We start from the raw sequence: 27,399 nt of genomic DNA, 5'->3' as shown, positions 1-27,399 counted from the left end.
TATCGCCCTCGAGAGAGAGAGAGAGAGAGAGAGAGAGAAGGGGGGGGGACACGTTGCATCTAGGGGCACATGAAAGGCCGCAGGAAGGAGCAGGCTGGTAGTTTGATCCCGCGGCAGACGCTTGCAGTGTGTGTCAGCTCGCATACGGCCGAAGTCTATTAGAACTGTATGTCATCCACGAAGCATTTGGAGCCAGATGGTTAACATCGTGGCCAAACAGTTGCATTACGTGTCATTGATGAGTTGACTGTACGTACCCTAACCGCGCCGCCACTAGTTCCCCAGTCCTCAGTAAGGCTGCTGGGTATGCTAAGGTAGTCGTGCTGCGGAACACACATTAAAAGTGAAATTCGGGAATGGAAAAATAATCCTCTCCAATATCGTATAAAATTAATTATGCATAAAGAAAGAAGACACAAACATGCTGATAACAGGTGCTGCCATTTACCTTTCTGTAATGACCGTGGCAGTATATAAGGCAGTAATACAAGTTGTAGTAATGCCGTGAAGGTGCGGAGTGCGGGGATACGACAAACGGTGACTGGAAGGGACGGGAAGTGATGAACCCATGGCGTGGCGTGAAGGCCTGCCTCCACCAGTCTCCATGTGGCCTGCCGCTCACGACACACGGCTGCACTCACGTACTGGCTGTGGCTGTGGGAGGAAATTAATAAACCAACTGATATTTTACTGAAGTTGAATAAATTAACACATACTATCGCAATGTTTGAGATTATCAGGAAGTGCTAAAGGAGATAGACCCGTACAGAAAGGATTATCATTAACAAATACATAGCCATCACGATTCAATATTTCAGATTCGTGAAGACTGTCATTCCCACACAAACACACACACACATTATATATATATATATATATATATATATATATATATATATATATATATATATATATATATATATATATATATATATATATATATATATATATATATATATATATATATATATATATGGGAATGATAGGCTTGGTGGTAACGTCCTCCACTTGGCAGGCTGGGTTCATACCGCATTCACATCGTTAGGAATTTTTCACGGCTAAGTAACGAGCGACTAGTCCTCCCTGAGCAAGAGGATGGGGTGTGCAGCATGCAAAAGGTTTGCTTTACCCATCGATCGGACTTATGCGAGCCCTAACCTTTCGCCGAGAGGGTGATGGCTGGTGAGCACGAGGGCAGTATTATGATGTGAGGCTGTTCCCCCCTCGGTGGCACTTCGAGGCGGCACCTTAACGGTCTGCTAGTGCTGGGATACAGTTTAAGGAAGTCATGCCACAAACTTGTAGATGAATGCACACGTGTAAAATTGCTACTATGCAATATGGTAATCAGCGTTCCAGCTGAAGTTGCTGCATGAGTCGGAAGTGATGGCCAGTGTTACGTAACAGGTTGCTGAAATTGCACGGAGGCGTTTGACACCATGCTTAAAAAAAAAAAAAAAAGCTGGTGGGGGAATTAACACAAATGACATTAACTTCAATGGTAGCCAATAGAAGAATGACTAACTTTTCATCTGTTGCATCGGTAATTCTGCTGTGTAGCTCCAAGGTTGTGTGTCTCACAAACACACAAGTAAAGCCAAGTTACTAAGCTAACTCAGGCATACTGTACATATACTTGTCCGCCCAACAAAGTGGGAACTATAAAAGCCCCTTTACCACTCAACGGTCGCCGTCGTGTTGGCGTTTACACCATTCACTTAGAAAAAAAAAAAAAGAAGACTATAATGAAAGCAGGCTAGAGATATCAAAAGCCAGTACGGCAGCAACAATGTATAGGTAGCTAATCACCTAAAGGTCAGTGGGATTACACCGCAGATTCTTTTGTGTTTCACGTTTTCTTTTTCTTCGCGTACACATTTCACATTCTTAATTATTTCTGTAACAATCACCTTGGCTAAATATCACTTGCCTTACTTCATTGGGTTTACAGCTCGGCACGTACCAAACGGTACCCTGCAAGATGATCACTGTTGTTCCTATCTTTAAATCTAGCACCATAAAATTTATAAACTAAAAATCTAACGTTATAAAATTTACTACTGTCCATTTGTGCTTGGCTAACAACATGACAGTGATTAGATGTGCAGAAGAATGACTGACTACTAATCCTGGATCATAAACACTACAAACAGACTTATAATCAACACTCATTTTAAAATCACTGGAATCAAAATTGCAACAATTCACCTCCAGAGGCGTTTTTTCCTGACAGTCTCATAAATCTAATTACAAACAGGTTTTTTTTTTTCAAAAATAACAAAAATATCTCGGCTGAAAAAAAATAAATAAAATAAAGTAAGGAAAGTACGGAATTATCGATCACAAGGAAGTGTTACTTGTCGCATGTGCATGTAAGAGTTGGCACTTCACCTACCTTTTCCCTCCTTTGTCACAGGTTTGTATATTACAGAATACTGCAAAGTTTTCACAGAGATTAGGTTCGATGTGGTAAAGACGTATAGCTCACCACGCCCGGTAAGGAAGTTTGGGAAGTCCCTTGTGATGGCACTTTGCTGAATAGACGTCCACTGATGACTACTGATGCCTTGTGTCTGGCCATCCTGTGAGGCAGAGCTAAGGACTCTACACACGTCTATACATTCCTTACATTCCTTAAAAAAAAAAAAAAATCGTGCAGGAGAAAGAAGTGGAGAGCAAAACGAATGGACTCAAAATACTTGAAATAGTGGCGTCTAACACATGAGGACAGTCTTACCTATGAGTTGCTCATTATATACGAAACTGACAGATTGCGGAGATAACCTTAACCTACTAATTTATTTATCGACAAAAAATATTACGCTTTTTTTTTTTTCAAGTCGTTCTATACAATTACGGGATCACCAATGACAATAAACGGTTCAATGAATTTAAACATAATAATGTAACCTAACCTAACCTAGCCCTCAGATGAAAACTCCAATGTCGTTTCAATATCATCCCGAAACAATGGTATCACGGAATTGTTCCTTGGAAAAGTGTGAAAATGTAAGGAACCACGATCCTTCCGCACGCAGACTCAACAAAACAGTCAGCAGTCTTTTCCCAACCACCACCACACAACACACGTGTAATGACTTATGTTTCCTTCCTGTCCACTGTAGGATGTAATGATGCAGTTTATACTTACTGTAAAATAAACGTGTGGAACGAGGCAGGAAGAGTTTTGAGGGAGTAAAGGTGGAGACTGAACCCTAGGCTGAACACACACACAAACACACACTCTTTGGCACTGAACTTATACACAAACGTACAAACTGGGATTAACTGTCCGACGGTTTTCCATTAGTTCTGAGTAAAATATCAATGAATGGGGATATGACGATACGAGGTACCTGTTGATAGGTGGAAACTAGGAATACGCGTGTGTGTGTGTGTGTGTGTGTGTGTGTGTGTGTGTGTTGTCGATTTGTTTCTCTTTCTACTCACTTTCTACATCTCTCCCTCTTTCACCTTCTCCCCTACCCTTCCCCACTCGCTCAGTGGTTATTTTTGCTTCCTGTCCACCAATCTCAGTCTGTATAGTTTTGCATATCCTCTTTCATCCAGCACTGTGCGCTTATAACAGGAATGATTCCTTACCAGGGGTACCAAAACAGCACCACAGTCAGTTGGCGGGGTCTGCACACGGGTATGCACGCGGCTGCCACTCACAGACGAACTCATCCCCTGTGTCTACTGCCAGATGTAGTATAGCGGCTGAGGATGGATTCATTTTGTTCAATTTCGAAGCGGCTGAATGATACTGCTGGTTCCCATTGTGAAACATTAGTCTAGTTTTTGCTCATTAATAAACTAAGCATTTGTAAACTAAATGATAATGAAGAATAAAAGATTCTTCACATTCATGTATATTTATTGATTTAAAAATTTAAGATATCTGCCTGTTTCAAGACAATGAAAATGTGTTTATTTTCTAGTAGATTTCGCTGTTTTTACTCATTCTGCAAACCGTTTCTCCCGCAAACCAGTCGTTTTTGTAACCTTCCTTCCCTCTCCGCAGGACTGCTGATTTGCGTTAAAAACAAGAAAGACTAATACAAATTATGTCGAAAAAAATATATAAATGAAATAAATAAGCGTCCTCACAGACACACGTTTACGATAACACGTGTCGCACTTCTATCACTCACCACAATGTTTTACTGATCTCACGCCTCAAGACTGTTTGGTGTTAGACCAAATTTATCCAAAACTAACTAAACTCACCCTTTCTAAATCTAAACTAGGGCAGAAAATCTGCTTCTCTTTGTGGTATTCTGATGGTCTTCCTTCCATATAGTTGAGCTGTCTTTTGTAGACTGAAGATGGTGTCCCTGTAAGTACGGAAAGTGTTACATATTCTTTTCACAACTTGGTATCATAATAACAGTATGTAAGGAGCCTCACTCGCCCAGCGTGGCAATACTGCTACAGTGGCAATACTGCTCAGGTTTGTTTACCTCGATCAGCTGTGCGCCAGCCGACGGTAGACATGAGTTGTCGAGTCCAGCCGTTTCCTCCTCGTTCTGGAAAATTTCGTTGGAAAACCTCTCGTATTTCGCTGTGGAGTTACGCACTATCAACCTGACAAAAAATGGTGGTGTTGTCTGACAGGTGAAGTAGTTTGTTAAGTAGCTAAATCGTCACTATACGATTGTTGGTAGCAAAAGAGCATTAATCAGGTGCTTATTCAGCCGATCAACGTTATATCATGCTTAATTTTATTTGTTTTCCCATCAGTTTCCATGTGTCATACCACTGAACAGGAAGGTATTATTTATGTAAACAGTATACCCCAGATAGTAAATCCCTTATTTATTTCATCGTGTAGTGCTCTTCCTGAGTAGTTCGATCACAGAGCTCCATCTGAATACAGAGACAATAATGTCAAATTTTGAATGGTTAGGGTGACCATAGTTACAAAGTTAGGATGGGTGTGATAACTGTGAGGTGGCAGTAGGGAGACTTTATGTGAGTGGGATGTTAGTATGGTTGAGATGCTTATGAGTGGCAGACTCAGCAAATTTTTACTCTTTGACTAGTCTCTATTCTTTACGAAACAATTTTTTTCTGGTAGTTATGGCCTGCCTTGAATTAATCTGCATATTGTTTTTCCTGCAAATCATTATTTTTTTTTATTTTTTGCCCCCTCCACCCCTCCCCATCAGAAACTAACGTTTTGCAGTAAAAACGAAAAGCAGATTTATTTAAAATAGACTGAAACCTACCAGAAAAAAAAGTTTCATCCTCACAAATAAGCAACACAGCAGTAACACTCACTGGCAATGTTCCCCTGGGAAAACTGACTGGTGCTTGCTTGTCTGTCCTGCACCACAACCAAACTAACCTAACCTAACCAAACTAAACTAACATAACTAAACCTAACTAACATAACATAACTAAACTATCTTAAGCTAACCTAACTAAACCAATCTAATCTAATCTAACCAAACTAGCCTAACCTAATGTAATCTAACTGGCAAGGCTAAGAAATTAATATGAAGTTGTTACCTAATTTATCTTTGTAAAATCTGGCGATGTATTGGAAATAATTGAAGGGACACCCACTGCAGACAGACATCTTCCTCAGACTAATTCAGATATTTCAAATTAAGCCGCTTTTCCCTCCTCAGGATAAAATAAGATGCTATAATTAGCTAAATTCTGTATTTTTTAGTTGGCCAGCGGCTACATTCTCAAACAAAATAACTAACCACTGTGATTAATTTCGCACTTTTGCAACAGATTTGACATATGCACCAGTGAACAAACGCACCTTTTACTGTGGAAGATCAGTGCCTGCCTGTCCATCACACACATGGCTGTTTCACTTCTGAGCATTGACATGGGAGCAAGCAAGCTTCTCCAAAAACAGATAAATCTTTAAAAAAATTTGTCAGCATTATAAATAATTTGTGAAGGGTATATGTGGGGTTCAAATTACTCAGAATGAGAAGCTTTATCTGATAAGAAGGATAAGAAAAGCCATGTTGAGACTGATGCATGAGTAAAAGAATACTACAGACTCAACCATTAATGAGCAAGTGTACTATTTAATTAAAAAATAAAGCTAATTTTGCCAGTGAAGAGTTTCTACATCAGTTCAAAACACAATGTATCCAAATGACAAAGTTTCATCTTGAAATGTAAAGGATTCAGTTTTCTGAAAGTTTAATGGTACAACATTTAAAAAACCATGTTTTGTGGGTAAATTTGCTCTCTTGCAGTGCTTCCATTATGCTTTATCTCTTTCCCAATGCACAACAATTTTAGGGGCCTGTTAGGAAAGTGTACATGTTATGCTGCCTCAGAGCATCATGGAAACACTGAGAAATTGACCATGAGAGGCTTTCACTGGGAATTGAATCTGCCAGGACACTCATGGGAAAAATTATCATGGCATCTTTACCAGTTGGGCCAAGATGATTACCAAGCCCCAAGTGTGTATCAGTCAGCCTTGAGTGCCTTACCACTACATGGCTTCCCTCTTCATTTGAATTTATATCTGGTGTTTCAGTCATCCTTTACCATAACACTTGTCTCTTTTCTGAGACTCTTTCAGTTTGGCAGCATGTGAACAGACTTGAAGTTCATGGGCACTTTGGAATCTTCACCACTGCTCACACTGATAAGCAGCAGCAAATATTCCAAAAACTGAGAAATTTATCTCAATTTGGTCCAGATTTGCCATAAGAAATTTTCAGTTGGGATCAAACTTCAATCAGGATACTCAAAGAAACATGACTCCAACATCTTCTATTGACCAGGCCAAGATAATCATCAACACCCAAGTTGACCTTGGTTGGCCTTGACTTCTATCATTAATGGGGTTTTTAGGGTGGGAAAGGCCTATGCACACTACCTAATATTGATTGGTGGCAGGCTTTTCCCTTCCTTAGACACCTGACAAAAGTTGTAGTAACTGCCATCTGTCATTTGGTTTGCCAAAATGACAGTGAGGGACATCTCAAAACTAGCTCTAACCAAATGTTTAATCTCATGATTTGGGGGCCATTGTATGTGATATTGTGACCTCTTACCTGGAACACCCCTTGAAATTAGAATAAATTAAACATAAGAGATCATGTATTACCTTGGTTATGGCTGTTAGGAGATTGACACTATGGCATCAAAGGTGAGACTGAAAAATAATACAATACAGTACAAATTGTCAATTGGTTGGCTGAAGTAATGATATCATAGGGTTGTTCAGATGATGTACTATAGATGCATTGATCAATTGCTCAATCTGTAAATTCCTCTCATGTACATAAATACACGGTGCCCTGTAAGTTAAGGTACATGCTTCGGGATATGATAGTATGAATAATTCTAAGTTGAAAATACTCTATACACATATGCTGTGTTTTGCTTTATTTTGCGAGACATTAATGTGTAGGTTGTGTGTTACAGGAGCCACTCACCTGGGTGAGTCTCTGCCTCCCTCCCTTCTTGGCTTGCTATGTACTTAAGTGGCACTAAGCAGCATAAAGTGGTAATTTTTTGTGTACAGTCTATGCGGTCAAAGCCTTACAGGAAACAGTTAACAAATGACAGATTAAATTTTTGTATGTGTCAATGAAGAAAAATGTACAGGTAACAGCAATACAGTGGTTGTTAAGTGCTACTTTTTAAACATATGTGGCAGCTCACCAGCTTCATGATGACAACCTGGTGATCCTGCCAATCCTGTAAATGTCGCTTTAGATTATACAGTATTCTTTCTAAGTGATTTCAAATCGTGCTATGTTTCGTGAATTTTCCCTCTTTATGTATTTCTGTATTTGTATTTGTATTCTTGTACTGATGATAGGGCTTCATATTGTCATCGGGATGATACCATCTTGAGCTGTTCCAATATGTTCAGCTGCTGCAGAAGTACTGGGGATGTGTCCTCTCTCAGGGAGATGCCGATACACTCTTCAGAATACTCTGCTATCAGGGTGTCTTCTGTCTGGGTTACCTGTGTCTGTATTCTGCTGCTGCAGCCTAGGTGTTGTCATCACAGAATCTGTACATGAGTACCATGTCTGAATACTCAGTGTCACTGAATGTGAAAGACACTTTCACCATGGCAAAAAGATGTGCTTCAGCAGTCAGCTGATTGACGAGGCCTGTTAAGTTTCAAGATGTCAACTGTTGAAGGGACGACAGTTTCAGTGAGTTACTATACATGTTTAAAAGTAGCACTTAATAACCACTGTATTGCTTTGTTACCAGTACATTTTCTTCTCTAACATATACAAACACTTAATCTGTCATTTGCTAACTGTTTCCTGTAAGGCTTTGACTATGTAGATTGTACATAGAAAATTACCACTTTATGCTGCAGAGTGCCACTTGAGTACATAGCAAGCTGAGGAGGGAGAGAGACGGAGACCCATCCAGGCAAGTGGCTCCTGCAACACACAATTTACATGTTAATTTCATGCAAAATAAAGCAAAACACAGCATATGTGTATAGAATATTTTTGGCTTAGAATTACTTGAACTATCTTATCCTGAAGTATGTACCTCAACTCACAGGATGCCCTGTATATTCCAACTTGCTATGCACTAAATTTACATGGATTATTCTTTCCATTTCCAGTGTCTTTTTTGGCATTTCATATTTAGTACATGTATTAATTTTTTACTTTTTTTTTCAGCAAAGGGTAAAACAAGGAGTGTGGAGATGACTGTGTGCACCTGTCCTGATCCATCATCTGGGAATGAAGGTATGCAGGGACATGAATGCCACACGTGGCCGCCTGTTCTGGTGATGGGTTGCTGTGTCTCAGAAGTTGGGTATGATTCTGTGGTAATGATTTATTAAGTAAGATCCATGACCATATTTACTAACAAAGTAACACTAGCATTGTGTGCTTTGTGGTATCACATCATCTTATAAAGAAGTCTGGTAGTGTTTATGCTGATCTACCACATGAAAGTTGTGTGCTGTTTCCAAAACTTTCTATCCTAGGCATCGTGCATTTAAAAATTTCATTGTGGATAATGCTGTGAATGTGCTTTTCAGAAGGTTCTGTTGGTGTGGCGGATGATCTTGATGACATCCAGGAAAAGGATCTGACTAGTGTGAAGAAAAGAAAGAGTTTGGAAGAAAAATCCATGAAGAGTCTCTGATGCCTTTTTTTTAATTTATTGATCTTTTTTTTATAATGTTGACTTTTATTTTATGTGCCTATTTATTTTTCTAGACCTTTAGCTTTAATCAATAGTGGATCTGGTTTCATAAAGCTATAAATGCAGTATGTGCTGAGCCTGATGTAGGTATGTGGTTGGCTGGGAGGCTTTCTGAATATCAGTTTTCAGATATACATAGATAATAGTGCACAATGTATATATATATATATATATATATATATATATATATATATATATATATATATATATATATATATATATATATATATATATATATATATATATATATATATATATATATATATATATATATATATATATATATATATATATATATATATATATATATATATATATATCTTTTTATTTTTTTCCCTTCAAGTATGCAGCTAATACAAATTGAGGCTTCATGTTCTTATATAGACAAAATAATTTTGGTCATCTTCATTATCATGATCTGTGTGCAGTTCATTTACATGCCCTTTAGAGGTCCTCTCACACATAACCTTCACCCACGTCACTTTCAATAAAGCCTTTCCATTTCACCACACTGCAACACCTCAGGGCTCACCAACAAGGCCACTCTTCTCACTCTGCCTCCCTCCACACATGACCTTCCTCTAGTCACCTTCCAAACTGAGATTCTCTCTTGTCTTTCATCAGCTTTTAATACATCATACTGTCATCTCAAATATCCTCCTAATTTCCTCCTGTTAAGATTCACCAATACCACATTCACGCACATTCATTAGTGCAACCAGCAGGGTTCAAGCAGGAATTTCATGTCCTTTAGTGCTGTTTTTCATTATAGCAAAATTCTTCAGAGTAGAGGGACTCCAGTCTATTTGTATTTTCACTTATAATGTAACTTGTGAATAAGATACCTATAAAGTGGTATTTTCACAAATATATTGGGGGATGATAAACATTTGAAGTGTGACAGGTATAGCATCACATCTGTGTCCATTTTTTGTGTTAAAACTGCTTCACATTGTGTTATATGGTTTGGTTAATGTACTGATGGGAATAACCCTTACCTACATCCTATATGAAGCAACTGATAGCAAAAAACAAAAAACAAGACAAAACAAAATTATAAGGAGACAAGAAGTGTCAGAATGAAGTTTGCATTGATTGATGAAACACTCACTACATGGCCAACTGCAGCTCATCTTTTCATTTAATAGACCTGGAGCTCTGAAGAAATAACCAACAGTTGATAGATGATACCATTGTCTCTAACCTGCAGAGGCTAAACAAAAGGGAGAATGTTGATGTTCATGAACTCAGGGCAATCTTGCATCTGGTCTAATACATGGGATATAGCTCACTATGACATCCTTAAGACAATTTTTATTTCTTTCTGAAGCCTTAAAACTCATGGCCTTTACCCTTAAGTTCTTGTGGTCTCATAGATTTATTACAGATATCTTTTGAGGGTCATGGTGATATAGATCCTTCCATCACTGCACTGCTTTTTGTAGTGATATCATCTATGTCTATATACCAGGTTGACATTTCATTTAAATGGGGTTAACCAAGACAGGTCATCTTTATAACAGTTCCGGGAGGACTCACTCCATACACTAGTGGGCCCTGCCAGTTGTGCCTTCACCTGCTCCCAGGGGTCAATGAAACCATCATTTTCATGCACTCACCACTTTTGCTCTCCATTCATCTTTATCACATATAATCACTTTTGCTGCACAGTCACTCCTCTCTCATTCAGTGCTCTTCTTTACTACACCATCCATATGCAAGCTGAACAACCAGGGTGACACTGCACAACCCTCCTGATGTAACCCTACTCTGACAGGGAAGAACTCACCATTATCAACTCTCTCACATGCCATGCTATCTAAATAGTAACTTTTCACTCCTTCCAGCAACCTGCCACCATCTCTCTATATTTTTAGAACATCCCACAGCCCTTTCCTGTTAATCCTATCATATGCTTTTCCCAAGTCTATGTATGCCAAAAATACTTTCTTCCCTTTGTCTAAATACTTTTCACATATCTGCCTTGCTGCAAAAATCTGGTTTACACAACCTCCTCTGTTTATAGAACCTTCCTCTTCTTCTTGGATGGTTTTTTCTGTTCCTTCTCTTATCCTCATTGGAACCGGTGGTACTTTTCCTACCAGAATCAGCAAACTTATACCCCTTTAGTTAGAGCATTCCTGTTTATCTTCTTTTCATTTATACAAGGAAACTGCACATACAGTTATCCAGTCTTTTAGCACCTTGCTGGCAATACAATATAATGCTCTCCTCTTCACTTTTCAAGCACTTACAGGATATCCATCCAAATTTGCAGCTTTCCCTTTCCTCATTTCCCTCACAATCTCTTGCACTTCCTCTCCCTTGATTGGTACACTGTTTTAAAACTATCCTAATGCACTAACTTTATTTCCTCCACCAACTGCAGCAATCAGTGCTCCATCCTTTTCCTTTATATCCAACAATCTTTTAGAATATGAAGCCACTTTTACAGACTGCATCCTTCTCATTCAGCACCATTCCGTCTCTTGCCTTTACAGTGTCTTCATTCTCAGATTCTTCTCTCCTTGTCCCCTTTACTTCTTTCCAGAACAATTTGTTGTTCACCTGTAAGATTTCTATCAATTACTCCCCTACCTCTCATCTGCCCTCATCATTGCATCATGATGCTAAGTGTATAGCAAGGAATAAATAGAGACATGTTGAGGCCACTCCCTGAGAAAGCTTCAAGAAACAGACATCACTATAGGTAGAGAGATAAAATACGGAATTCTTTACAGTAGTGTCTTATATTTTTGTGTAATGTTCCTCAGAAACGAAGAAAGCAACTAGTAGAGATGTGCCTGCTGATTCTGCAGTGAAGAAATGAACTGTCAACAGAAGACAGAGGAGAGTAACACACATCATCTTGGTGCCCAGTCACAGGCTTGCTTCTTGTTCAACAAGACTGACAGTCATCTTGAAGGTTAGTTTTAAAAGAAATACTGATGCAAGTTTTTCAGAACCTTGATAATATTAGCTTTAATAATTACCATGCAGTAGTTACAACACTGAGCAAGGGTTCAAGAGAGACTAAACTGGTGGAATATAAAAACTTGGGGTGAGGAAAGAGTAGAAGTAACAAAAGATGAAAATAATGATAAGCAAGGAGGCTTTAGGGAAAGGATGCTTAGACAAATATTATTTGTCATCATTATGAGGAAAGTAATATCTTGTTAAGGGGAGGAGGAGTTCAAGTATCTTTAAAAGATTTATGATGAAGTGAAAGATGTGCAAAATAAAATGATTAAGAACAAATTCTGCAGGAACAGTATTGCCGCTATCATAATTTTGAAATGCAAGTTCTATAATTACTTTTGTCTTTCTTTGCAGCAATTCAGCAAAATGTGCAGACATCTTGTCACTAAAATGCCTGCTTTGTTTATTATCAAGGTGAAGACTGTTTTCAGTGTACTGTAAGTAAGCTTCTTATCCTGATAGATGTAGGAGCCTGTCAACAAACTTCGCAGCAATGTTGTACATTTCCAAATTGCATTTAATGACTGCATGAACTGTTCCATTGCTGATGATATGAGTTTCTTTGATGCAACAACAATCCAAAAGCCTCACCCTGGCAGGTCAATGAAGATCTCCCCTCACACAAAGAACATTGTCAAGAGAGTTCTTCTATATCTCCCTCTTAAAAATGTTTTCTGTATGGACAGAGATCTTCTTTGGTTTCCCAAAACATGTACAGACAGAGCTCTTCTTTGGTTTCCCAAAACAATGTCTGTGGGTTGGTTTGCCAATGTCATCTCCCATTCAGAGTGACTCCTCTGCTTCAAGCAGCTGACGTGTTTGTAACAAAGCCTGGAATGAACCAAGAAGTCAGTGAACTCATGTGTCAAGGGCTAATTCATAGTGGAATTCTAGTTTGAAGCACTATGGAGCCACATACTGTTTTATATAACTGTATATTTTTTTAATGTCATGACTATACTGCTGAGAGCTTAGAGATGTACAGGGAGGGAAATTATACAAGGTAGAACCCACTTGGTGGTCATGTAGTTGGGTTATGTACTGTTGTTACAGTACTGTACAACCTTGGAAGAGGAGGATATTTCAATGCAGCAGTTTATCATGCAAATCTATAACCTATAAACACAGCCATATCAGGTGAGACAACATAGCTTTGTTTGTGGTTGATAAAACTTGCTACCAGGATTGAAAGCTTCTTTCCTCACTTCCCCAGCTGTAGGAACTGGAAAGGTGGAGTGCTAACTTGAAGAATGCTGGGAGAAGAGATCTGATATAATGGAGTAACAGAATATCTGTGGTGGCACTGAAGTGTGCTGAGCTTGCCACTTTTTGAGGTGACAGGGATGACAGTTACCTTGGCACTGAAATCTGGAACACTGAAGTGCTTCTTACATAAAATCACCCATAAACATGACTCCTCATGTAGTGTTTTTAGCCTAATGGTGTGCTCATGCAGCCTCATAGAGCTCCCTGTTGCACTTACACTCTGGCTTGGTAAGTTGCATGTGGGGAGGTCTTCAGTTATTTATATATGAAGCAATTACTAAAATTACAAAAATATCAATTTAACCTCACATAACAACCTGCTATGATAGTATCTTTTGTATGTTACCACTGGTAACAGATTGTACAATGTTCAGCACTCAGCATATGAGATGTAATCAAAACTTCATGATTGTTACTGTTGGAAACTATTTAAGTTGGGCAAAGTCATGCAAACACAACAGGAACAAGCAGTGACTGATGAGCCTGTCTACCAAGTGTGCACAGGTTCACTTATGATGGCATTAGGGACCTGAAACATGAGTAGAAAGCAAACATCAAATTCTGTTAAACTTGGAAATCTGGCAAGACACACTTTCAGAATCATGCAGAATGCCTATGGCATTGAAACAATGAGCTATGTAAGATACTCTGAGTGGTACTTTTGCATCAAGAAAAATTTCACTAAAGGATGACACGAGTTAAGCACAACCCCAGGAAATGTTGAAAAATCTAACTTTTTGTTTGTCATGATTGTGGGATCACCATCAAAGAAGCTGTTAACATTATCAGCAATGGAACAGTCCATGCAATCATCAAATACAATTTGGAGATGTACAGCATTGCTCCTAAACTTGTTGACAGGCACCTAAATCTGCCATGATAACAAGCTCACTCACAGTGCACTGAAAATGGAGTTTCCACCTACAGCAATGGAATCATTACTGTACACTTTCACTATTGACTGAATTTGACTCCCTACAACTTCTTCATCTTCTGTGAGATTGAATTTATGACAAATATTCATTGTTTTGACACCTAGGAGATTGTTGATAGTGTTTAGTTTATGGAAAGAAAAGGACTTTTAGAGGGCATCTCAAACATGAAATTTGGTGTATCACTGCACAAAGTGACTTCTTTAAAGAAATGACAACAATATCTATATCACATAAAGAAGAAGGTAATACAAGTCATACATAGGTGATGACAAACGAGACAGACAACACGTCAGTATCAAGAATGGTTATCAGGCCATGTACGGTATGCAAAAAGTGTGGTTCCATCCTGTTTATTAAACAAGAGGCACAAAGATCCCCCACAATTATCTTGGGAACTGACAATCGTTACGGTCTCCATGTTAATGGCACCTTATTGTGTGTGTGTGTATCAGGCTTCTGATCCCCAGCAGGGGTCTCTCATAACCAATTTATCTTGTCTGAAGATAAATTACTCAGTGTTTCAATGTTATAACCTTACTTTGGACATATCATATAAACACTGATGAATTGATCTCAAGGCAAGATAAATTTGCCATGAGAGACCCTTGGCCAAGATTGAGTCCCTGAGTGGGACAACAAAATGCAGTGTATCAGATACTGGGACCATAACAGTCATCAGTTTGCAGGATAATTTTGGAGGTCTGTGCTTTCAGTCACTACAGCATATTGTGTAGTGACAAAAGAGACAGTGATGTAGTGGCTAGACTAAGTACTGTAACTGACTTTATTTGCAGCAGTTGCAATCAGAATGAATAGATGGAGTGAATGAACTAAGTAATGTAACTGACTTCCTTTGCAGTGACTGCCATGAAAAGCAAATGATGGAGTCAAGAGTGAAAAGTAAAGAGATTTGAAGTAAGTCACAGAAGTCCATCAACAAACTGTATCAGATGGCTTATATCTGGTACATAGAACAGAATGGACAGTAGCCTTTTAGCAAGAATGTAAAGTGGAAGGAGTTCATGGAGTGAAGGTGCCATTTAGCAATGCAAGGGGTTTCCCTTGACATGAGTGTACTATTGGAGCTTCTGTTCATGTGTGAGGAATATGATGAATGTGATAATAAAACTTGGGCTGTTGAAGAAAACTATATAAATAGGTGAGAGCTTTCTGAAAAGTGCATGCTGAAGTGAACACAACATTGGTACTGTGAGAGATGAGGTAAACAAATGATGAGTTGTGAAGTGGACTTGGTGCAGGATAAATAAATAAATGGCATCACAAATCCAGCATCTACAATATAAGAACATAAGAAATAAGGGAAGCTGCAAGAAACGACCAGGCATATTACACACACATATTATATTTAATATAATAGATTACATAGTGTAAATTGCCACAAACAGCTCTGTTAGGACCAGTAGGTTTGTGTGTGTGTGTGTATGTGTGTGTGTGTGTGTGTGTGTGTGTGTGTGTGTGTGTGTGTGTGTGTGTGTGTGTGTGTGTGTGTGTGTGTGTGTGTGTGCGTGTGTGAGATTCACCTACAGTCGTCTGCTGGTCACCCAGCCAGCTGTTATCCTACAGAAAGAGCTCAGAGCTCATAGTGACCAATCTTTGGCTAGGACTGAGACCACTTACACACACACCGGGACAGCAAGGTCAAACCCATCGGGTTACATCCCGTACCTGCTTGCTGCTAGGTAAACAGGGGCTACACATTAAGAGGCTCCTCCATTTGCCTCGCCACACCCAGGATTTGAACCTGGGCCATGTTGGTTGTGAGCCGAGCATGCTAACCACTGCTCTATGCGATGTGTGTATGTGTGTGAATAAGAGAGAGAGAGAGAGAGACGGGGGGGGGGTTAGACCTCTCCTACTATCTCACTTGCCAGTCACAGAAAGGTGTGGATGGGGCTTATTTGGTGGGTGTCACCAGCTTAGGTGACAACAGGTATACCTCACATATTCCATATTTTTCATATCCTAAATCAACAATTTATATATCTGAGGAGAGCAGGGTAAGTTGTGCCAGCCCTGCTACAGACTCCAGTTTCACTTCCTCTAAAGTGGTGCTACCTGTTGTTGAAAATCAAGATTAATTGTTATTTGTGTAGTTGGCTTTAGAATTTTCTCAAGTACAAAATTTCTTGGCACAATTTTTTTTTTTTTTTTTTTTTGCCTTATTATTAGACCTCGAGCAAATAGGTTTATGGATACATTGTATACATACAGTAAATGTAGCATTTGATAGTGTGCATTGTTGTTTTTTATCATGGCTTGTTTCTTTCAAGACCTCTGCATCAGTAGAGGTGGCTGACCTACATTTTGGAAGATGTCAGGATGGGGCAATGTGCCTCTCAGGGTGGGTTGAGTTGTGCCATGGCACAGCTTACACCATACCATTCCTGTTGTAAGTAGTAAAGTGATGACTATAGTTTTGTTAGGATGAATGTTGGTCCAGCTTGAAACTGCCCGCTACATCCAAGCTAATTTGCTTTATTTAATATTTTATACAATGTTCTTTTTTTAAATTTTATTTTCAGGATACAATGCCACATAAATATGAGCCAAGAACAAATCGAGCAACCATCCTGTAGGACGTGCTGAACAGAAACATGCAGCAGAGAGAGTGGCAGATGGTAAAGCTATTCAATTTGCTGCAAAAGATTATAAAATAAATCAAGTGACTTTCAAAATGTTATATTACAAAGCTGCAGAACAATGTTGAACCTTTGATGGGGTACAAAGCAGTTGCAGCCAAGCATCTTGTGATTCCACGTGAAATAGAAAAGGAGTCGGCAGGCCATATAATACTGCTTGCCAACATGTTCCATGGTCTGTCTCAAAGAAATGTTGTGAGCTGGTATATGAATTTGTGGTTAGAAAGAAGTTAAAAGTTCTGGATAACTAGGAGACCAACAAATGAGCAGGAACAGGACAGATGAGCAGGACTGGTGGACAGGATTCAAGTCCTGAAACAATCTTGCTACTAGATGTCCAGAGGAAACATCTTTAGGCAGAGCCACTACATTTAATGTTCAGATGTCAATCAGTTCTATGAAAATATCATAGCCATCATGGACAAGTATGGCTTGAAACTGGAAGACATCTACAACATAGATGAAACAGGGTGTACTACAGTCCAAGAACCAGAGAATGTCATCACAGAGAAAGTCCAGAAACAGGTGGGCTTTCTAACACCAGTTAAATGAGGATAACTTTTTACAGTGTTTTACACAACTGGGGCCTCCGGCAATGTGATCCCACCCATGTTTACATTTCCCTGGGTCAGTTCCATGATCACTTCATCAGGGGTGCTCCAGCTGGTTCCATTGGTTGTGCTACAAAAAGTAGTTGGATAAATGAAGAGCTGTCCCTTGTTTATTTTAAGTATCTTATTCAGCATACAAGATGCAGTAAGGAGCACAAGATTCTTCCAATCCTTGACAACCAAGATTCCCACTTTTCTCTTCAAGCTGTTGACCTGGTTAGAGACAATGGAACTGTGATAGTTACTCAACCACTTCACACATCACATTGCCCACAGCTTCTAGACAGGTCTCTGTACAGATAATTCGAGAAGGCTTACAGTCAAGCAGTGGGTGCCTGGATGCACTCAAGCAATGGATGCCTGGATGCACTCAAATTCTGGGAAAACCATCACCATCTACAAAATCATGTTGATAGTGAATGGTGCACACATGGTGTCCAATGACTCCTGCAAAAGTTCTATACAGTTTTCACAGCACTGGCATTTTCCCATTCCATAGGGACCTTTTTACAGATTTAGACTTTGCACAGCCATAACAACTGATCATGTGATGTATGTTGAAGCCAACCAAGGTTCAACAGCTGAACTAAATGAGGATCCCAGTCCCAGTATCAAAGATGAGCAGAATAGCACTTCTCATGATGTTTGGGTGTTCCCTCCAAGTGGGCCATCAACATTGGGAACAACCAGCCAGGACAAACTCATGGCATCATCATCATCAGGAGCAACAAGCCAGAACACTCCCATGGCAGCTGAGAAAATTGATCACACTTCCTTCTGGTGAGGCATACTTGTTGCCATCTGATGCTCTTCCTGTTCCAAGGGCTGGCCCTACAAAAAAGACAATTAGAAACTGCAAGAAAAGCAGCACAAAGATCCTTACTGACACACCATGTTTGAAATTCAGTAGCTGATGCCATCGTGCTATGATGTTGGAAGACCAAGACAGCTGCCAAGAAGACTGTAGTTACGATCACTCCTCAGCACTGCTGTATGCTGTAGTCACCTTCAAATTTCATGAGGGAGTGACCTAACAGAACACTGCAGCATCACCAACTTAGTCTACAGAAACCTGCAGTTAAGACTTTAACAGTTATATATCTGGCACAAAGCTTTGATTTCCAAACTACCCTCCTACGGTTTCTATCCTTCCCTCTGTAACTTCATCTCAAGTTTCCTTTCTGACCGTTCTATTGCTGCTGTGGTAGACGGTCACTGTTCTTCTCCTAAATCTATTAACAGTGGTGTTCCTCAGGGCTGTCCTGTCACCAACTCTCTTCTTATTATTCATTAATGATCTTCTAAACCAAACTTCTTGTCCTATCCACTCCTACGCTGATGATACCACCCTGCACTTCTCCACGTCTTTTCATAGACGTCCAACCCTTCAGGAGGTAAACATAGCACGCAGGGAAGCCACAGAACGCCTGACTTCTGATCTTTCTAAAATTTCTGATTGGGGCAGTGCAAACTTGGTATTGTTCAATGCCTCAAAAACTCAATTCCTCCATCTATCAACTCGACACAACCTTCCAGACAACTATCCCCTCTTCTTCAATGACACTCAACTGTCCCCCTCTTCTACACTGAACATCCTCGGTCTGTCCTTTACTTATAATCTGAACTGGAAACTTCACATCTCATGTCTAGCTAAAACAGCTTCTATGAAGTTGGGTGTTCTGAGACGTCTCCGCCAGTTTTTCTCACCCCCCCAGCTGCTAACTCTGTACAAGGGCCTTATCCGTCCATGTATGGAGTATGCTTCACATGTCTGGGGGGGTTCCACTCATACTGCTCTTCTAGACAGGGTGGAATCAAAAGCTTTTCGTCTCATCAACTCCTCACCTCTAACTGACTGTCTTCAGCCTCTCTCTCACCGCCGCAATGTTGCATATCTAGCTGTCTTCTACTGCTATTTTCATGCTAACTGCTCTTCTGATCTTGCTAACTGCATGCCTCCCCTCCTTCTGCGGCCTCGCTGCACAAGACTTTCTTCTTTCTCTCACCCCTATTCTGTCCACCTCTCTAACGCAAGAGTTAACCAGTATTCTCAATCCTTCATCCCTTTCTCTGGTAAACTCTGGAACTCCCTGCCAGCTTCTGTATTTCCACCTTCCTATGACTTGAATTCCTTCAAGAGGGAGGTTTCAAGACACTTATCCACCAATTTTTGACCACTGCCTTGACCCTTTTAAGGGACTGGCATTTCAGTGGGCATTTTTTTTATTGATTTTTGTTGCCCTTGGCCAGTGTCCTTCTTACATAAAAAAAAAAAAAAAGTGGATACAAACACTAAATACTATATGATGAATGAACTGTACTTAAAACAATAGGGATGTCTTGCTTACAAATAATAACGCATATTAGGGCATCAAAAAACAATGAAAACAAACAGGCTGTCATATGTAAACTAAATCCAAACTCCACTGGCCAACACAGTTACACCAAATTACACAACACCACAGCCATGAGGGCTTCACATTGACACTTACCACCAGTGCTGCCAGCACCATGCCCACATCCCAACACTACCTGGCACCATAGGTGGACATTATCATAATTCATGATAATTTATCAAGATGACAATATCAAGATTACCCTTGTCTCCCATACTGTTACAAAGGAGGGGTTTGTAAAAATATATTAGGTGAAGAGACCAAATATCCCTTTGAGATTCCCTTTGCTCTCCCTCGAAGTAGCTGTGGCCACATACAGTACTACATGTTTGTGCCACTGCGGAGCGTGTGTCAAGGCAACCCCCATTCCTTTGTGCTGTGTACGTACCTGTAGTCATGTACGAGTTATGCTTTGGGCTCTCCTAAGAAATTTGAATAGCCATATCAAAAATCAGTTAGGTTCTCACTGATATGGAATAATTGCTATAGTATCACTAGAGTCAGGAAAACACTTCAAAACTCCAGTAACGTCCACTACAATCTGTTGAAAGTGATGATGTAAGATCGTTTGAAAATGTTGCCTTTATTTTCCTATACGGATTTGTCTCACTGTTGTAGATTACCCCGTCAACTTTTTTTTTCCTTGATTATATTCTTACCGTTCCTGTGCCCCCTTCAGCAGACACGTGGGTGGCTGGGTGACCCGTGGGTAATGTATGCATGCTTTATGCCTGGCGCCGCTGGGTCAATTGTTCATATTATGTGTCATTCTGTCCCGTGGAATGGACATTGGGGAACCAGCCTTGATTTGATATTCGTAGCAAATTACAGTGGAAGTGCTCTCTCTCTCTCTCTCTCTCTCTCTCTCTCTCTCTCTCTCTCTCTCTCTCTCTCTCTCTCTCTCTCTCTCTCTCTCTCTCTCTCTCCCTAAAATTCACGAAACACACACACACACACACACACAGTAATGCTACAAAACCTATTATCTAAACAAAAGAGAGAAAAGTCCCTAGTCTCTCTCTCTCTCTCTCTCTCTCTCTCTCTCTCTCTCTCTCTCTCTCTCTCTCTCCTAGCCTAACAATTCACAGCATGTCCCTCCAGACTTTATGAATTATACCTCCCTCCCTCCCTCCCTCTCCCTCTCTCCCAGGTGCTGACAGCCACGAACAATGGAATGTCAGAAGTAAAGTAAGCCCATTATATTCCTTCAAGTTAGCCTTCCTTGCCGTTTTTCCCTGACGAATAGTTTTCCCCACGTGTGATGCGCCATGAATACTAATTAAGGTCCAGCTGCGGCGTGGACAGGTGACTTTTAAGGCTGCGGGAAATTAAGGTGAAATTCGCAGTGCCTGTGGGAAGTTGCGCGGGTGATGAGGAGAGAGAGAGAGAGAGAGAGAATGTGTGTTGACGAAGAGGAAGAAAAGGAATAGTATGTTGATAAAAAAAATAATGATTGTGATAGTAATAGCAATAAAAAAGTAATGATAATGACGAAGAAGAACGAGAGACGATGATGATAATGATGAGCATGTAGAGGTAGATGAAGAAGAAAACAAGAACATAAAGAAAGGGAAGAAGAAAAAATAAGGATAAAAGAAGAAAGAAAAATGTTGGAGGAAGAGAAAGAGAAGAGGAAACAAAGTAAATCTCATTAATAAGAAAAAAAAAAAAAAAGGGAGAGGGGAAAAGAAACACATACATACAGACAACGACAAAGGAATATGAAATAACAAAATAAGAGAATGAGAAAACCAAACAAACATAAAAAAAAAGACATTAAGAAAATAACAGTTTAAACACGAGGAAGATGAAATGAGGTGGGTGGGGGAGGTAGTGCGGTGGGGGGGGACATCACCCCAAAGCAAGATTAAGTTTGACAAAGCTAATAAATTTTTCGGATGTGTTTAGTTTAGAGGTGCACGCGCCCACACATTGTCATTATCATGTCCTCTTCTTAACCATTACAGTATTCCCCTTGTGGTTAACCTTTGGCTTGTATTTTGAAACGCTTTGCTTCCTCATTGACTGTTTCAAAGCCCATACATGGTTGGGTAGGTTCTCATGGGTGTTTTTCCCTTTCATGATACATAATCCCTATAGCTATCAATGGAATTATGAAAACATCCGTGAAATCCCCTATGAGCTTCCGTTTGAGCATGTTAAATAATGGAAATTTATAAAATATGAATAAAGATAAGTTACCAGGCCATAACTCAAGGGTATAAGACACAAATACGACACAGGATAAAGAAAGTTTGCGAGTTCAGTAATTAGCGAAACGTACAGGATAAATATGGACGAGTGATCAAAAACAGAAATCTGATGAAAAAAAAAAGAACATAAAGACAATGAATAAAGACAAATGGAAAATTTAAGAGATCAGTTGATAATAAAACACGTACAAATAAAATATTACCAAATTGACTTAATATAACTGAATGATAACAATGATAATGATAAAACAATACTACTGCTAATAATAATAATAAAAATGATAATATAATAATAATTATAATAATTATAATGAGAACAACAATAGCAACAACAACAATAACAAAACGACAATGACAGCAACATAAAACAAAAAGCAACTCCAAACAAGCCACATAATAAACAACAAAAACAATAAAACAAAGAAATCAATTCCAAAACAAACCACATAATAAGTAGAACCACAATATAAAAGTTAAAGGAACCAAAACCACGTCTTTTTGAACACGGTCGCCAGGCATTACATCACAGCGTCAGTGCGTGTTAATATTCCGGAGAGGATGGGTGTGACAACGTGTTCGTGAAATCTGGCGTGTTTTCGTGGACCATTGGATTGAGACAGTGCGTGGGCGGTTCAGAAAACAGTGTAGTATGTAGGAACGGCAGAAATTAGAAGCGAGGAGTGGTAAGTGTTGGAAATGTTATCAAAATATTATAATGTTGCTGTTGACTTAATCATGATGTTGACCTAATGATGATGTTGTCTGTGGAGTGAGTCACAGTGGTACAGAAATATATAAAGAAGATATAACGTTTCGTAACAGTAAGGAGAATGAAATATCATCAAAGAAAAATGGAAGCGAGGTTAACTTAAAGGAATGATAGGAAACGTACATATTAGAGAAAACGGAAACGTAGACTAAAATATTTATTTGAGCCCAGTGTGTTGATTGGTGATGGGGTTAGCGTGTTGTGATGGGAGTGTAATGTGTCTTTTGTGATATTTTGTGATAGCAGCGTGGTGATGGGAGTGGTATAGTATAAATGGTAGTCACTTGGTACCGGGGCGGATTTGCTTGGTCACATATTCCTCAAGACAGATCGGCCTGAGTGCAGACGCCTCAGAACTTTAGTAGCTCGAGACACTTGGTACCCGAACCACTTGGTCCTCAATATGTCTCTAGACTCAGATGTCTGGACTACAGGCTTCGTGAAGGCAGCATGTGGATCCGCACACACTAATATAATGTTCACCAAAGCTTCCATCTACTTATTCAACCACATCCACTAATCCACTCAACCACACCCAGTCCACTTACCCATCCATCCATCCAACCACTTGACTTCCATTGATCCATCCATCCAATCACCCTTTTAACATCTACCTACCCACTTATCCACACGACCACTCACTCTCTTATCCACCTACCCGCCCACTGACCTACCCATTTACCCATTTACCCACACACTTACCTACAATCCATTCATCCATCCATACATCTATTCAATCACCTACTCACTCACCCCTCCAGCCACATATTAATCCATGCATCCATCCATTTATCCTCACATAATTGCATCTACGCATCCACACATCCCTTCATACATACACCCATTGACTTACCCATCATCTATCATCTTGTCTCTCTCTTGTCTCTCTCTCTATCCACCTTGCCAAATATCCACCCACTTATGCATCCACTTACCCATTCACTCGCCTATCCATCCACACAACAGTTCACCCATACCCAGATCAAGCAATCCACTCGTCTAGCAACTCACCCCAGTCCACCCTTCCATACACCCACCTACTCACACATCCGTCCTTCATCCACTGATCCACTCAGAATGAGAGAGAGAGAGAGAGAGAGAGAGAGAGAGAGAGAGAGAGAGAGAGAGAGAGAGAGAGAGAGAGATGATGGACAAATGGAGTTGAGGTAACACACAAAGAGGTAGACGAACGGATGGAAAAAAATAAAAGGCTTCGCTTATGTAAATAGTTATGGCAACCATCACATGACGTTATGAATAAGGTGTTTTTCATATATATATATATATATATATATATATATATATATATATATATATATATATATATATATATATATATATATATATATATGAGGCGCCTAGAGCCAGATTAATGTAAGCGACACCGGCCGAAATAATGATTTTTATCGCATTGTCTCCCCCCCATCTTCCTACTGTCGAAAATCCACCCAAGTGCAGTTATCTGTAGATCCTTCGCGTCGCTTTCGAAGCAAGGCGATTAGCGGCTGGCGCCAGAAGGAACTAACTCCAGCCAGCGAGCGAGCCAATGACGTCACGCTGCGCTTCATGTGACGCGACTGATAGCAGCCTGCCTCCCCCATACCTCACACCCACAGACACTCATGCACCCGCCGCCAGCTCGCCACCACTGAATGACTGTTTTTCTTTTACGCTATACGTTTACGTTACAGCGGACAACATGCCCCCTGAAGAGCCAGAACCCTATAGGGAAAGGAAAAGTGTGCGTAATCCTGCATAGTGGAAGAAAAACTTAGCTAAAAGACGAAGGAATATAGGAGAAGCATAGGTGAGCAGGTCTACAGGCCGCCACGTACAGGCGCAGGTAATGGGGCCTCCCTGTGCTGATGGCTGCTATGATAAAATTACATTGCCGATAGCCACAGTCTTGTACAGGGAATTTTGGGCCATCGGTAATTTTGCACTACAGAAGCTATTTTTCTACCGTTTATCATTCTCTCCTGTTATTAGGTGGTCAGATTAGGAAGTACGTGCACGAGTGTCTCTTACGTTTTTGCTTAATAAAATTAGTACATCAATCAAGAATGGCTTCAGTGGTGGTGAATCTCAATAAACTACGTGCTGTTGAAACAACTTGACACAGGAATAGGAATAAACAATGCATGCATGTTTGATAAACAAAATATTGCGTTTTTTTTTTCCACAAATAAATCGGATAAAAAAAAGCAGTCATCCTTTAATTTCACTAAATGCCCAGGTATAGGCTGTAAACCATACGCAATAACAAACATTTTGAAGCCAAGCCCTACTTCCTATCTCAATTAATTGTGGAGATATTGCATTCTGAATGTTGCAAAACTTTGATGGCTTTTTTCTCCGTTTTCTATTTCTGGCGCTTACGATTCTGTGGCTTTAGGCGCCTCATATACATTTTGATGGGTAGCTCCTGAAATTTGACAGTAGGAACCGCTAAACCCCGGGATTAAGAACTTGGTGTGACGGAAACAGCTACGCCTACCGCCACGTGTTACCACATCCACCCACACTCACTCCTCGTTCATTTCATTTACTCATTTACTCAATATATTACGCACTCATTCAAACACACACACACCCACGCATTGCCGAGCTGGTTGTCCAGCTTCAACGCAACGCAGAGGAGGAAGAGACTGGGGAAAGTACAGAGGCGCGCGGCCAGGATCGTGTTTGTCCCTTCAAACGCCAGCTACGGGGATACCCTCACCACCCTTGACCTCATCCCCCCCGACAGCTGTCTACAAACAAGCACTCTTGCAGTTTAGCAAACGAGTGTTAAACAACCACCGCCACTTCCACCTCGTCCCCCTCCCGCAGTCCCTCCCCGCCATGCCGCTCGTTACCACAACACCCCCACTCCCATCTGCTCCCGCACAGACAAGCATAAACAGTCTCATCCAGACCATTGTCAACCTGATTAATAAAACAAACATGTAATACAAATGTGAAAGAAAGAAATAGGTAAATTCCATTCAGCTTCAATACCTGTTATGATGCATTCAGTTATATAATAATTTCATTACCTTCACTGTATTACCTGGACGTGCTCTTATTTTATTTTATTTTAGTGTATTTTAGATTAATTTACTTATATTGTTTTTATTTTACCGCTCTAATGTCCCCACACATACGGGAAGGCCCAGACACGGCACCACACACACACACACACACACACACCATTTACATTCTTAGTAATAATGATAATGCTACAACAACAACAACAACAACAACAACAACAACAACAACAACAACAACAACAACAACAACAACAACAACAACAACAACAACAACAACAACAACTACTACTACTACTACTACTACTACTACTACTACTACTACTACTACCACCACCACCACCACCACAACTACTACACTCCCACACACACTTCCAGTCCTCATTTCTTTCTCCTCTTTCTACTGCAATCTACGCACTTCAGTCTGGAAAATACCTGAAAATGCCCGGAAAAACCCTTGAAATTGAGTGAAATATTGACGAAGAGACACGGGGAGGGAGGAGGGAAGGTCTCGGTCTGGATCCTGATGACAATGTTTTCATGGTGTGCCCTCTCAACGAGGCTGCAATCTTTAGTTTATTTAAGTCTTGTTTGAGGCATTTTTGGGGTTATTTATCTATTTTCGTGGTTAATTCTGGATTTCCTTCGCGTCCGAGTCTGGAAGTTTAGCTAAATATTGATGTAAAGACAAGGAGGGAGGCAGGGAAGACGCCCATCTCAGCCCTTATATATATATGTACGTGGCCAATTTGATTTTGAAAGTGACGGGAAGAAAGAAGACGCCCAGACTAAAATGCACTACATATTCTGACTTACCATATACTTTAACTAATACTACTAATAGCAGTAGACTTGATTTTATTATAGATTATAACTTGCCATATTTTTTCTAATAATTAATTAAATATCAAAACAATGCCAACTTCATTAATAAAAAAAAAATGATATGGCGCCGAAACGTTTTTTCCCTCCTCTCCTCATCTACTCTCCCCCTCATACTCATCCTCTCCCCTCCTCATCCTCTTCTTCCTCCTTCTCCTTCTCCTAGAAAACACATGGAAACACCTGGAAAACCATGAAAACTGCGCCAAATACTGACGGGGGAGACGGGAAATTGTTACTTACAGTTAGCAGCGGCGGGGCGGGGCAGGGCTTGGCTGAGCTCGGCGGGGCGGGGACTAGGAGACAAGGATACCGTGGTGTGGTGGTGTGGTGTGGTGGTGAGAAAATGCACTCCCACCCGTCCTGTGTGTGTGTGTGTGTGTGTGTGTGGCGCCGATCAGAGAAGAGTCACAAAGCTTTATAATTGGCGTTTATCCATTTAACTGCCACTTGGTACACCTTTCTCTAATTAC

The 27,399-nt window shown here is 40.1% G+C and overlaps 2 long non-coding RNA genes across 2 annotated transcripts; one reads left to right on the top strand and one right to left on the bottom strand.

Moving 5' to 3' along the window:
- Positions 1 to 16: 16 nt before the first annotated feature.
- LOC135114695 (uncharacterized) lies at positions 17 to 27,399 on the bottom strand. Its single transcript, XR_010275634.1, has 5 exons — positions 27,170 to 27,399; positions 4,464 to 4,587; positions 4,231 to 4,337; positions 449 to 654; positions 17 to 323 (listed from the first exon to the last, which is right to left on the bottom strand). It is a non-coding gene; the product is annotated as an uncharacterized LOC135114695 (long non-coding RNA).
- On the top strand, positions 4,478 to 16,641 carry LOC135114694 (uncharacterized). Its single transcript, XR_010275633.1, has 4 exons — positions 4,478 to 4,617; positions 8,652 to 8,720; positions 11,961 to 12,112; positions 15,226 to 16,641. It is a non-coding gene; the product is annotated as an uncharacterized LOC135114694 (long non-coding RNA).

Source organism: Scylla paramamosain, chromosome 28, assembly GCF_035594125.1.
Source record: "Scylla paramamosain isolate STU-SP2022 chromosome 28, ASM3559412v1, whole genome shotgun sequence".
Lineage (NCBI taxonomy): Eukaryota > Metazoa > Arthropoda > Malacostraca > Decapoda > Portunidae > Scylla > Scylla paramamosain.
This window is presented reverse-complemented; position numbering and strand designations above follow the sequence as displayed.